Source organism: Bubalus bubalis, chromosome 1 (assembly GCF_019923935.1).
Source record: "Bubalus bubalis isolate 160015118507 breed Murrah chromosome 1, NDDB_SH_1, whole genome shotgun sequence".
Taxonomy (NCBI): domain Eukaryota; kingdom Metazoa; phylum Chordata; class Mammalia; order Artiodactyla; family Bovidae; genus Bubalus; species Bubalus bubalis.
Window position 1 is genome coordinate 196,992,166 of NC_059157.1, and position 14,017 is coordinate 197,006,182.

The 14,017-nt window shown below is 41.6% G+C and overlaps 1 protein-coding gene across 1 annotated transcript in view; it reads right to left on the reverse strand.

The window, feature by feature from the left end:
• Positions 1 to 13,275, reverse strand: part of LOC102391810 (collagen alpha-4(VI) chain) — a 152,227-nt gene extending 138,952 nt beyond the window's left edge. Inside the window, 1 exon segment of the mRNA XM_045166790.1 lies at positions 13,135 to 13,275. The gene's annotated coding sequence lies outside the window, so the exon portion shown is untranslated.
• Between the last annotated feature and the right edge of the window lie 742 nt (positions 13,276 to 14,017).

The window sequence follows — 14,017 nt, forward strand, 5'->3', positions numbered from 1 at the left end:
CTCTAAGACATGTTTCTACCGTGCATGCTTTATTTTCTCCTTGAGAGTGACTCAAGGCTGTGAGATAACCACACCTGTTTATTATTTCACACCAACAAAAAATACTGGGAGAAGTCTTGACTTCAAATGATGCCCATGGCCCTTGATTCTGGTTTCAGCTTGACCTCTGACTCTGTGGACTTGAGCAAGCCAGTTCACCTCTCAAGGTTGACGTGATGACTCTAGGGGGGCTCGGCAGTGAATTGTTGTTGTTGTTTAGTCGCTAACTCGAGTTCAACTCTTTGCGACCCCAATGGACTGCAACACGCCAGGCTTCCCTGTCCTTCACCATCTCCCAGAGCTTGCTCAAACTCATGTCCTTTGAGTTGGTGATGCCATCCAACCATCTCATCCTCTGTCACCCCCTTCGTCTCCTTCCCTCAGTCTTTCCCATCATCAGGCACTGACTTTGGACACCTATAATATTGCCAACTATATTATAAGTTTTCCTTAGAGCAATAATCCAGTGATTTTCCAATGAATAGGTGTGATATAATTGGATTTCTCTGTTCCTCAGTTTGCACATCAACCTCCCATTAACATCTCTGTAAGGAGACTTACAAGTAATTTGAGAGAAGATAGTTCAATAATAAATTTTCTATTCCCCAACAAACTTTCATCTAATAGCAAATAAATGAGAGCATGACTCCAAATCAACTACCCTAATGGATTAAAGGACAATGTGAGGTTAAAGAGATTGAGTTTTATAGAGCCAGGAAGAATGATCCAAAATAAACTCATGCATTATGATTATATAATTGCTATTATTACAGTAAGGTATCATACATCAATTTCTTTAATTCCCATGGACAGAGGAGCCTGGTAGGCTACAGTCTGTGGGGCCGCAAAGAGTCGGACACGACTGAGTGACTTCACTTCACTTCACTTCACTTAGGTAATAAAGCTAGGTGAAATATAAAACCTTAAAGTAGTATATCTACACTTTTAAACTCCTTTATGTCCTAATTATTAGCATTAATTCAATTAATCATAAGAAATGAGAAGTATTTTTAGTTAGTTGTAAACCAAGCACTTGTAAACAAAGGGCTTCCCTGGTGGCTTAGATGGTAAAGAATCCGCCTGCAATGTGGGAGACCTGGGTTCTATCCCTGGCTTGGGAAGATCCCCTTGAGGAGGGCATGGCTACCCACTCCAGTATTCTTGCCTGGAGAATCCCCATGGATGAGGAGCCTGGCGGGCTACAGTCCATGGGGTCGCAAAGAGTCGGACACGACTGAGCAACTAGGAACAAACAAAGCCCTAGGGCTGTTTATGGAAATCTAGTGGGAAACTCAAAATTCATAAGCATTTTACAGCTGTGCATGTGTGTGTGCTGTGTCAATGGCAGAAAAACATTTGTAGATTGACTTAATATCTACATTTCATATACTATTTCATGAGGATGTTTATATCTAATTTAAGCTGAAGGGGGTGAGACATGCAGGGCTCATTGTGAAGGCCAAAACTGGAAGTCATTAAATGAGTTGTAATTAGGCAGGAATAGCATAGGATACTGATTCTAGAAATAATTCTAGTGGGTTTGGGTAGAGATAGAATTCTCTCAAACTCTGTTGCTCAAATAGTTATCTGAAAGGTCTACTTTTAAAGATTAATTCCTTCAGTTAAATTACTTGGCAACCACCATAGTAATAATTGATTCAGGGAAGAATCATCAAGAGATTTTAACACCACTGGGTAAAAGTGTATTAGGAACAGGATTTTAACAGTTTCAAAGTATCTTCTGACAAATTACTTATAAATTACTGAGGACAAAGAAAAGTACAATGGAGAAATATGGACAAAGCTTAACCTGGTTATCAAAATTAATATCAATGATAACAGGATAAACTAATATCACATCCCCTTCATGGATCACAGCCTTGTCATGGTGAAGGGATTTGAGTAATTCAATGAAGCTATGAGCCATACTGCACAGGGCCACCCAAGATGGACAGGTCATAGTAAAGAGTTTTAACAAAATGTGGTCCATTGGAGGAGGAAATGGCAACCCATTCCAGTACTCTTGCATGAGAAACCCATGAACAGTATAAAAAGGCAAGACGACCTGACACCAGAAGAGTGCCCCACCTTGGAAGTTGTCCAATACACTATTGGGGGAAAGCTGAGGACTATTACTAATAGAGCCAGAAAGAAGGAAGAAGCTAGAGCAAAGCAGAAATGATGCTCAGTTGTGGATCTGTCTGGTGGTGAAAGTAAAGTCCAATGCTGTAAGGAACAATATGGCAAAGGACCCTGGAATGTTAGGTTCATGAATCAAGGTAAGTTAGATGTGGTCAAGCAGGTGATGGCAAGATTGTACATTGACATCTTAGGAATCAGTGAACTAAAATGGGTGGGAATGGGCAAATTTAATTCGATGACTATTGTATCTACTACTCTAGGCAAGAATCCCTTAGAAGAAATGGAGTAACCTTCACAGTCAACAAAATAGTTCAATATGCAGTACTTGGGTGCAATCTGAAAAACAACAGAATGATCTTGGTTCATTTTCAAGACAAACCATTCAACATCACAGTAATCCAAGTCTATGCCCCAACTACTAATGCTGAAGAAGCTGAAGCTGAATGGTTCAATGAAAACCTACAACATCTTCTATAACTAATACCAAAAAAGATGCATTTTTCATCATAGGGGATTGGAATGCAAAAGTAGGAAGTCAAGAGATACATGGAAATGGAATTAAAGGCGAGTTTGTCCTTGGAGTACAAAATGAAGCAGGGCAAAGGCTAACAGAATTTTGTCAAGAGAACATGCTGGTCATAGTAAACACCCTTTTCCAACAATCCAAGAGACAACTCTACACATAGGCATCTACATAAGATGGCCAATATCAAAATCAGATTGGTTATGTTTTTTGCAGCTGAAGATGGAGAAACTCTATACAGTCAGCAAAAACAAGACTGGGAGATGACTGTGGCTCAGATCATGAGCTCCTTATTGCAAAATTCAGCTTAAATTGAAGTAAGTAGGGAAAACCACTAGGCCATTCAGGTATGATCTAAGTCAAATCCCTTATGATTATACAGTGGAGGTGATGAATAAATTCAAGGGAGTATATCTGATAGACAGAGTACCTGAGGTACTATAGATGAGGTTCATAACATTGTACAGGAGGTGGTGACCAAAACCATTCCCAATAAAAAGAAATGGAAGGAGGGAAAGTGGTTGTCTGAGGAAGTTTTACAAATAACTGAGGATAGAAAAGAAGTGAAAGGAAAGGGAGAAGAAGAAAGACATACCCAACTGAAGGCAGAATCCCAGAGAATAGCAATGAGAGATAAGAAGCCCTTCTGAAATGTGCAATGCAAAGGCATAGAGGAGAACAATGGAATGGGAAAGATCTCTTCAAGAAAATTGGAGATATCAAGGCAACATTTCATACAAGGAAGAACACAGTAAAAGACAAAAATGGTAAGGACCTAACAGAAGCAGAAGAGATTAAGAAGATGTGGCAAGAATAAGCAGAACTATGAAAAGCAGTGTTAATGACTCCCATAACCACAATGTTGTGATCACTCACCTAGAACCAGACATCCTGGAGTGTGAAGTCAAGAGGGCCTTAGGAAGCATCACTACAAACTAAGCTAGTGGAGGTAATGGAATTCCAGCTGAGCTCTTCAAAATCCTAAAAGATGGTGCTGTTAAAGTGCTGCACTCAATATGCCAGCAAATTCGGAAAACTCAGCAGTGGCCACAGAATTGGAAAAGGTCAGTTTTTGTTCTAACCCCAAAGAAGGTCAATGCCAAAGAATGTTCTACTGCTGCTGCTGCTGTGTTGCTTCAGTCGTGTCCGACTCTGTGTGACCCCATAGATGGCAGCCCACCAGTCTCCCCCATCCCTGGGATTCTCGAGGCAAGAACACTGGAGTGGATTGCCATTTCCTTCTCCAATGCATGAAAGTGAAAAGTGAAAGAGAAGTCGCTCAGTCATGTCCGGCTCTTCGTGACCCCATGGACTGCAGCCTACCAGGCTCCTCCGCCCATGGGATTTTCCAGGCAAGAGTACTGGAGTGGGGTGCCATTGCCTGTTCTAACTACTGCACAACTGCACTCATTTCGCATGCCAACAGGGCCTCCCATGTGGCACTAGTAGTAAAGAACCCGCCTACCAGTGTAGTGACACGGGATCAGTCCCTGGGTCAGGAAGATCCCCTGGAGGAGGGCACAGCAACCCACTCCAGTATTCTTCACTGGAGAATCCGATGGTCAGAGGAGCCTGGTGGGCTGCAGTCCACCGGGTCGCACAGAGTCAGACACGACTGAAGCGACTTAGCACAGCACAGGCTAGCTGTGTGGATCACAACAAACTGTGGAAAATTCTTAAAAAGATGGGAGTACCAGACCACCTTACCTGTATTCAGACATAGAACAACTGACATGGTCTAGCAAGATGTACTCTGCATATAAGCTAAATAACCAGGGTTACAGTACACAGCTTTGTCATACTCATTTCCCAAGAAAGGAATATGACAAGGCTGCATATTTTCATCCTGCTTATTTAACTTACATGCAGAGTACATCATGTGAAATGCCAGTCTGAATGAAGCACAAGCTCAAATCAGGATTCCTGGGAGAAATATCAACAACCTCAGATATGCAGATAATACCACTCTAATGGCCGAAACTGAAGAGGAACTAAAGAGCTCTCTCCTCTCATAGAGGAGAGTGAGAAAGCAGGCTTGAAACTCAACATTCAGAAAACTAAGATCATGGCATCTGGTCCCATCACTTCATGGCAAATAGAAGGGGGAAAAGTGGAAGCAGAGACAGATTTTCTCTTTTCGGGCTCCAAAATCACTGCAGATGGTGACTGCAGCCATGAAACTAAAAGATACTTGCTCCTTGGAAGGAAAACTATGACCAACCTAGACAGCATATTAAAAAGCAGAGACATTACTTTGCCAACAAAGGTCCATCTAGTCAAAGCTATGGTTTTTCCAGTAGTCATGTATGGATGTGAGAGTTGGACTGTGAAGAAAGCTGAGCACTGAAGAATTGATGTTTTTGAACTGTGGTGTTGGAGAAGACTCTTGAGAGTCCCTTGGACTGCAAAGAGATCCAACCAGTCCATCCTAAAGGAGATCAGTCCTGGGTGTTCATTAGAAGGACTGATACAGAAGCTGAAACTCCAATCCTTTGGCCACCTGATGTGAAGAACTGACTCATTTGAAAAGACCCTGATGCTGGGAAAGATTGAAGGTGGGAGGAGAAGGGGACGACAGAGGATGAGATGGCTGGATGGCATCACCGACTCGATGGATATGAGTTTGAGCAAGCTCCGGGAGTTGGTGATGGACAGGGAAGCCTGGCATGCTGCAGTCCATAGGATCGCAAAGAGTTGGACACAACTGAGCGACTGAACTGAACAGTACTTTATACAAAAGTGTCCTTCAAGGTTTCTGTTCTTCCTCCATGGACCACTCAGCAGTAAAATGAAAAGATACCATCTCTAATGTTCTATGCCAGGGGCTCTCAAACTTGAGCATTGCATCAGAATCACCCAGAGGATCTGTCAAAACCCAGCTCTGAAGCCCACCTCCAGTGGTTCTGATTCAGCAGGTCCAAGATGGGACCTGAGAATTTGCATGCTGAGCTAGTCCAAGGAACCACACTTTAAAAATCATTCTTCTGTGCATTTAGCATGCAGCAGTTCCCACTCAGACAGATGTCTGCTCCGTTTACCTTCAACAGCATCTCTAGCTCCACATGGAGAAAATCAAGTGTCTATTATCAACCACGTGGGGAAAGGGAAGAGATGATCAATTAAAGAATGTTTTCTTTGTGTGTACATGACCAAGAGGTAAGCAGAAGCTTCAATATATTTGGATGAAAGACCCAGTGCAAATGTGCAAGATTAATTAAACACATTTTTTCGATTTGCTTTTTGATTATACTTTATTCTCTGAAATCCAGTGATATGTTCCCTTTTTATTTTTTATTATTCCCAGTTACTTAAGCAGGGTTATTTTAAGCACTGTAGTTTTGGTTTTCTCACAAAGCAGTCCTGCAGTGTACCACATCTGGGCAACAGAAGTCGCAGAAGACAAACAATTGGGGAACATGAACAGATTCTTCTGTACACATCACATTAGGATCCACACAGCATGTTTGACAGTCAAAAGAACACTAAAGGTTAGCCTTTAACCATCACATAAACATTAACATTTGCTTCCGTGCCCATTCACAAATCTTTTAACAGCCTGGATAAATATCCAACTCTGTTGTAGAAAATTCGAGAGAGACTCCACCAAACATTTCAATGACAATGTGTCATTAGACTCAGAAAAAAAAAATTAAAATAAAATGCAGAACCATAGAGCATTCCTCCAGGGAGGGATAAGGATTACAACCGTGGAGTTCCGCAGAGCACAGCACATCACAATAAATGGAGCTGATGGCCGTGGTACTTCCATCAGCTGTAATCATTACTAGGTTGGAACACAATGAATTTGTTAAGTGTTCAAAGTCTGGGAACAGAACACAATCTCAGCTGTTGGGAAGTTTTAAACCATCACCCTCTGCACATCCCAATCCATCTAGTTTCCCATGATGCCTGGTTCATACCTCAATTACACATTTATTCTATTGCTTGTTATTCACCTGATATTTATATCCCTCACCAAGCTGGGAACACACAGAAGGCAGAGCCTCGGTCTGGGAATTCTTCGCAGTGCTGGGAACGTTGAAGCCAACTAATAAATCTTTCTTCTTTTATGATCACTATATAAAAGATTGAACAAACTGCCTAAATAATTCAATTCAAAGAAAAAAGAATATTTAATCAAAATCCTTTAACTTGTGTGTGGCTTACAAACTTCATCACCCCAGCACTTCATGAACTTAGACTATTAGACAAACAGGAGTAACCACCCTGTCTTTCTGAAGCATTTCATTCAGGATGGACGCCTACAATCCATGAGGCAGATGGAGCATCTCCAAAGACTTGGGTGGGCCAGGGCACTCCGACGCTTGGTGCTACCTGACACCAGGGAACAGAAAGAGCAGGCCATCACAGTGAATAAGGACAAGATCCAAAGGCCCCTGGCCACTGTTTAGACTGACATCATTACAGAGTCCTTTACTGCTTTCATATCCTTTAAGAAGAAGACTGCTCCAGAAACTGCAGAAGAAAGTATACTGAGGAGCAGTAAAAACTGCACAGAACTTGATTTTGAATTTTCTAGTTCAAGCCTCAGCCCTGCTACATTCTTCTTACATGGCTTCCTATAGTCTCTTAAACTCTCTGAGGTTCAGTTCTGTCAGCATAAAATAAAAGCCACTTGCTATCACCACTTGGCCGGGTTATGGTGAGGTCAGCAGATGCTAATGGGGGACGAAGGATTTTGTAAAAAGCCATAAAACTTGGGAAGTTACCATCACCTTTGTATGGCAGTAATATTTGGAACAAAATCCCCTAAATTTACTCCTTTCTAATTGACAGAATCAAACCTCAACGTTTTTCATTCCGAGAGAAATGCTTTCCTTGAATCAAGGGGCTGTGACTACTGTTTGTTTTATTAAGCTTCAGAAATAACCATACTACCGTTCCAGGTGAATTTGAGGTTCTTGCTTCCTCCAGAAAGAATTTGGAGATGAGGTCAGAAGTGGATTTATCTAGAGAGAAACACACTCCACAGGCAAGAGGGTGGGCCATCTCAGAGGGAGAGAGCAGCCTTGCAACATGGCATGGTTGAATCCTCCTACTCATTAGCTCATTTCATAGGCTAATGAGTGGGAGGGTCATTCCAATTATTTTCAGGAAGGGATGGGGATTTTCCAGGATTTGAGCAACCACCCACTTTGTGACCTTTCATGGTTGGTCTCAGAACTGTCAAAATGCTGGTGAGTGTGTCATTTAGCTAATGCATTACAATGAACACATAATGAGGCTCAAGGTCTACTGAAGTCAAATCTTCCAACCAGTTTTTGTCATGTCTTATGGCAGTTCCATTCCTTTGAAGGTTGTGCCCTGCCCCTTCTCTCCTGTTTCATCACGATGAAAGTGAGAATTGGGATTGTCACAAACTTTTTATAGCAGTGAGAGAAGACTCCATAAATCACAGGAGTCAGGTACCAAGTGTGACAGAACGCTAGTGGCAGTGTGGTCACCTAGTTGAGAAAAACTCTTTTAAACCAGCGGTCAGGCTTCCCTGGTGGCTCAGACAGTAAAGTGTCTGCCTGCAATGCAGGAGACCCGGTTTGATCCCTGGGTAGCGAAGATCCTCTGGGGAAGGAAATGGCAACCCACTCCAGCATTCTTGCCTGGAGAATCCCATGGACAGAGGAGCCTGGTGGGCTACAGTCCATAGGGTCACAAAGAGTCGGACACAACCGAGTGACTTAACCCAATCCCAAGTACTCTGAGTTAACGTTTTGCCTGCAGGACTTCAGCTTAAAATCACTAGGTCACCTTAAACTATTCTTCGTATCTATTTTGAATATCTTGAATAGTGTATAGTAAAATTTTTAAAGACAAACTGAAAAAAAAAACAAACCCACTAAATGCAGCAACACCATCCTACCGAGCCTCAGAGAGATAAAGACATTACTTTACAGATGGTGGGATGCATTGGCTAGGCTACAAAACTCTCTAAATGTCACCTGATTATATTCTGCGGATTCCGAATGTGTCACTTACTCCTTCCCTCTTCCGAGAAATCTGCACACCATTCCTCAGCCTCAATACATGTGCATGCATGTACACACACCCATGCATACACATACACCTGGCAGTCTCTTATTCATCTTCCAAAACCCAACTCAAATGTCACCTCCCTGACTCGAGCCTGCTAGCAAATTGTTCCCTGTTCTGTGTGCCCTCTGAAACATGCACATGTATTTCAATTAAAAAAAAAAAAAAGCTGGGATTTGTGAAGACTGTGTCTTCATCACTTACATCCACTCAGCACCGAGAACAGTTCCCATTTTGGCTCTCTCTCTTCTTGCTTCCTTTTTCCCTTTCTCCCTTCATTTCTCCCGAGTTCATGCAACTGCAGCGTGGGAGCACAGCCCCGACCCAAGGGGTCTTCATTAACTCCTCTCCCGTGTGCCCACCCCGAATCCAATCTGTCAGGAAACCCTCTCAGTTCTACCACTAAAGCTCCCCCTCAAGAACTGATCCTGTCTCTCCAGCATAGAGCAAACAGCCTAGGTCAAGCTGATGTCGTCTTTCTTGCCTGATTACTACAACCTTCATGGGCGCCCCTGCTTTTAACCTGTCTCGCTGCAGTCAATTAAATCCAGGGCAATCCTTTGAAAGCCTAAGTCACCTCTGCTCAGATCCTTCCAACAGCTCCTTGTTTCACTCAGAGTAAAAAGACACAACAGGCTCTTTGGGGTCCTGTGTGATCTGCCCACGGTTTTCTCTATGACTCATGTCTTAGCTTGTTCATTCCATTCTGATCATTGTGGCCACCTGACTGCTCTTCAAACGAGCCAGTTACTCTCCCCATCCAGGGTCTCTGCACAAGCTGCTTCCTCTGTCTGGAACATGTCTCCCCATATATCCACGTGGCCAATTCCCCAGCCTCCCTCAAATCTTTGACAATGTCACCTTCTCAAAAAGCTCCAACCCAGTCATTCTATTTAAAACTGCTACCCACCTCATCTCTCAGCACCCCCAACCCCCCACCCTGTCCTGCATCTCCTCTTCACCTTCTAACACGCTCTACAATATTTATCCTGGCTTTTATTAATTACCTGTTGTCACACCCCTGAGTTCAGCTAGAATAGAAGCACCATGAGGCAACTTTCTTTTTCCATGATGGATCCCCAGCACCTGGCACATAGGAGGTGTTCAACCTACTCAAATATTTGTTGCATGAGTACATTTGCTCAGTGACATTCTGTTCTTAAGAGAGAATGTTCTGTACCAGGATTCAGAGGCACTCAGGAAGATTGCTGCCTCCTAGGGTGTTGTTTTTCATAAATGGAGGACCAAGCCACCTGGGTTCACTTTTACATTTTAATGACAACTATATTTTTAATTCACCTGCATTAAAAATACAGTCAGAACAAACAGCATAAAACTAAACATTTGGCAGATTTATAGAATAAGGAAACCCAGATCATAGGCACCGTATTTGAAGGGGACTTGGTGTAAGATCTCTGAGAACTGGAGACAGAGCTGGTCCAGACTGCAGCCCATGCCCAAGGTGAGGATGGAGGCAGTGGGAACGGTGAATCTTTCAAAACTCACAACCAGAAAAACTCACTTAGATGGTGAGTTGCTCAAACATAAAAACAAGATTATGTTAGAATATTTGGACAAAACGATTTCCTATATGATCTTTTTTTAAAAGAGTCTTCAGGTTCAGGATATTTCAGGTCAAAATATCAGTAGACAGTATTTATCATTTCACTTCCTAGTGACTCTGTAATATGCCACACCTGCTGTTTCTGCAAAAATGTGGACAGGGCCTTGTCACTCCTGGTCAGCTGCAGAATAAACCCATCCACAGACCTTTCAGTACCCATTCTTATGAGTCAGAAATGACCAGAGAGAATTCTGTGATGGCCTAGGGGCTACGCACTCAGGGCCTGAAACTAAAACAGCATCATCGTGTATTTTGTATTCCCTGGGCCTGGTTCTTAGCCTTTTAATATCCCTACAAAGAGAATTAAAAGGCAATAGACTTTTCCCCTATAGATCTTGTGGAATAATTCTCAAACCAATATTCTTTCACCCCACACCTAATAGTTATCACCATCCCTATGCTTGCTCAGTGAATTTAAATTTAGAAATTTCATCCCCAGTTATCTAAGAATTTCACACAAAATCTCATCCTGATCAATTTCACACGAACTTTTCTTGAAGTGCTTTATACAAACAAACATTTTCCTGAACTCTAGAGAGCAAATGATATGCTTGCTAAAGTATTTAGAGAGAAGTGTATGGATGTCTATAATTTACTTAAAAATTCATTTTAAAAAGATAGATTAATGGGTGAATAGAGGGATGGATATGCAGTTAAATAACTGTATTAAAATGTTAATGGTGAATCTGGGTGACGTGTATACATGGATTCTCTGTGAATTTTAAAAATTTTGTTATATGTTTGAAGTTTTTCATTGAAAAATCTAAATAATCACCATTAAAAGGAATGACATAACGCTATCTGCAGCAACATGGATGAACCTCGTACAAAATTATTGTACTAAGTGAAGGAAACCAGACAGAGGAAGACAATTATCATATGATATCGCTTATATGTGGAAACAAACAAAAAAAGAATCAAATGAACTTATTTACAAAACAGAAAGACTCAGAGACATAGAAAACAAGGGTGAAAGGTGGAAGAGGGATAAGTTAGGAGGTTGGGATTAACATACACACTCTACTTCCAAATAATTCACAAACCAAGTAAATTATAATAGAGATGGAAATATGAAGAACTGACAATGAAAATACAATGTGTCCATACTTGTCAAATGTAGACAAAGAAGCAGCAGTTTCATCAGACTCTTCAGTCTAAATACTTTTATTAGGAAAGAGTAAATGGCAGAGCAGGAGGATCAGCCCCTCACACAGGTGGGTGGATGCAAAGCCTGCTCAGCATGACTGTCTTAGCAGGAGGATCAGCCCCGCACACACGAGGGTGGATGCAAAGCCAGCTCAGCATGACTGTCTTAGCAGGAGGATCAGCCCTGCACACACGAGGGTGGATGCAAAGCCAGCTCAGCATGACTGTCTTTCATCAGAATATTTCTGGACATGAATATTAGTTTTCTCCTGTTCATTTATAACGTTTAAATTTACCTGACTTTTGGCCGGTTTACGGGATTCAGAGCTTGGACATGTCTCGTGCTGTGCCGTGTGTCCGTTACTTGGTAAAGGTTTAACTATTCCCCTCATATGCAGTAGTCAGTACTGCTATTTAACAAAACATTCCCAGCTCGTCTCAGTTGTTATGAAGCGTCCATGGTACGGTATTGCTACGTGCCTAATCATCACATGACTCAGTGCCTCGTTGCAGTGTTAGGTGGCATCAGCATGAAATACATTTTTGTTGTGTTAACCCACTGAGATTTTGATTCCTTTCGTTACTGCAGGATGATAAACCCATCCTGATTTGTGGCTATGGGATGATGCTGTTAGAATCTTGGCAGTGAAAAGAGTAGCAATCCATGTTATACATTAGCAAGAGACTTAATAAAGCTATCATCTGCTACTAAAAAGCATACACACTGCTCTATATTAAATAGATGAATGACAAGGACCTACAATATAATACAATATTTTGTAATAACCTATAAGTGAACAGAATCAGGAAAAGAATATTTATTTATTTCTGAATCACTGTGCAGTACACCTGAAGCTAACATGATATTGTAAATCCACTATACTTGCATTTTTTTTAACTCTAAATAATCATTTAAACTACTTATCGAAATTGTGTATAGTATGCAAATATAAAGGGAAATGGTAATCAGGTTATATGAATCCTGGCAAGCTAGACAGAAAAAAAAAAAAAAACTCCTGTTTCTAACTTAAAATTCTCCCATACCCCCCAGGAATGCTCTCAGGTAAAAAATGCTCATTTTTTAAACTGAGTTTTCTATCTCTACTAAGCTTGTTTGTTCATTCAGTCTTTAAGGTTTTCTTCTTCCTTTCTTCTTACCATTTTAACATTAATCTTCATTTTTAAAGACTCCCAAAGATTTGCACCAATGAAATAATTCATTGAACTCACATGAGTCTGCCTAAGTCAGGTTCCCCTGTCCACACAGATGGTAAATTTCATGTACAATTTCAAAATATTTCACATCTCCCTGCTTAATAAAAGTTCAGAGAGTTACAGACCCCTTGGTAACATAGTCTTCATTTTAGAGGCTGCTCTATGTATATCTAGCAAACACTCTTGGGCTTTTCCTCTATGTCTTTATCCCCATCTCACTTTCTCTCCTGCTCTTTGCCGTCTGAGGTTCCCTGTTCTCTGTTTCTCCTCTGTCTGTCTATGTATCTCACTCCCTTTCTGGAAATGAAAGAAAAGCAATGCATTTGCAAAAATAAATGGAATAGCTAGAGTTCTCACTTATATAAAACTCTCCCTGGGAAGGAGAATTTCCTCTTACCTGGCAAAACCTTTCAGGCTGGCCCTTTCAATTTCTCCTGCTTGCCTTCATTCCTTAAGAAGCTGCTTAAGCCTCAAGAGTTCCTCGAGTGCAGGAAGGCTCCAGGACACAATGACCTGTCGGCTTTTCCAGTGTTCAGTCCTTTCCTTGGGGGAGAAGAAGGGGAGGGAGGGGAGGAGCAAAGAATGTGTTTAGGGAGACTGACAGATGGCTTGTGCTCCTGCTCACCATTAAATAAAACGGTCCTTTATTCTATCAACACTGGTCTCAAAAATGAATACAAAACCTTGCCAGGGAGAGCATTCTCAAATTTAAAAAAAAAAAAAATAGCAATAATAATAAAGTAAGGGCTTCCCTGGTGTCTCCGTGGTAAAGAATCTGCCCGCCAATACAGGAGACATGGGTTCGATCCCTGGGCTAGAAAGATCCTACATGCCGCGGAGCGACTAAGCCCGTGCACCACAACTTTTGAACCTGTGCTCTAGAGCCAGGAACTGCAACCACTGAGCCCTATCGCCATAACTGCTGAAGCCCACGTGCCCTAGAGACCCTGCTCCAGAGCAAGAGAAACCACAACCATGAGAAGCCCTCACGTCTCCACTAGAGTGTAGCCCGGGCTCACAGCAGAGAGAGGAAAGTCATGCAGCATCAAAGACCCAGGACAGCCAAAAATAAATAAAATGTTTTAAAAACTAATAATAAAGAATGATGATATAAATGAAACTTGCCTTTTCAATTTTAACTGAAATTTCCTAGAAGAAAAAGTTATCATAATTACTCCTATTTCATTGATTTAGTCTCCACCTTAAGTCTCTAGACTATAAGCTTCTTGAAAGCAGGGAATACTTATAATTCATCTTTGTGCCATTCATATCCCCTTCCA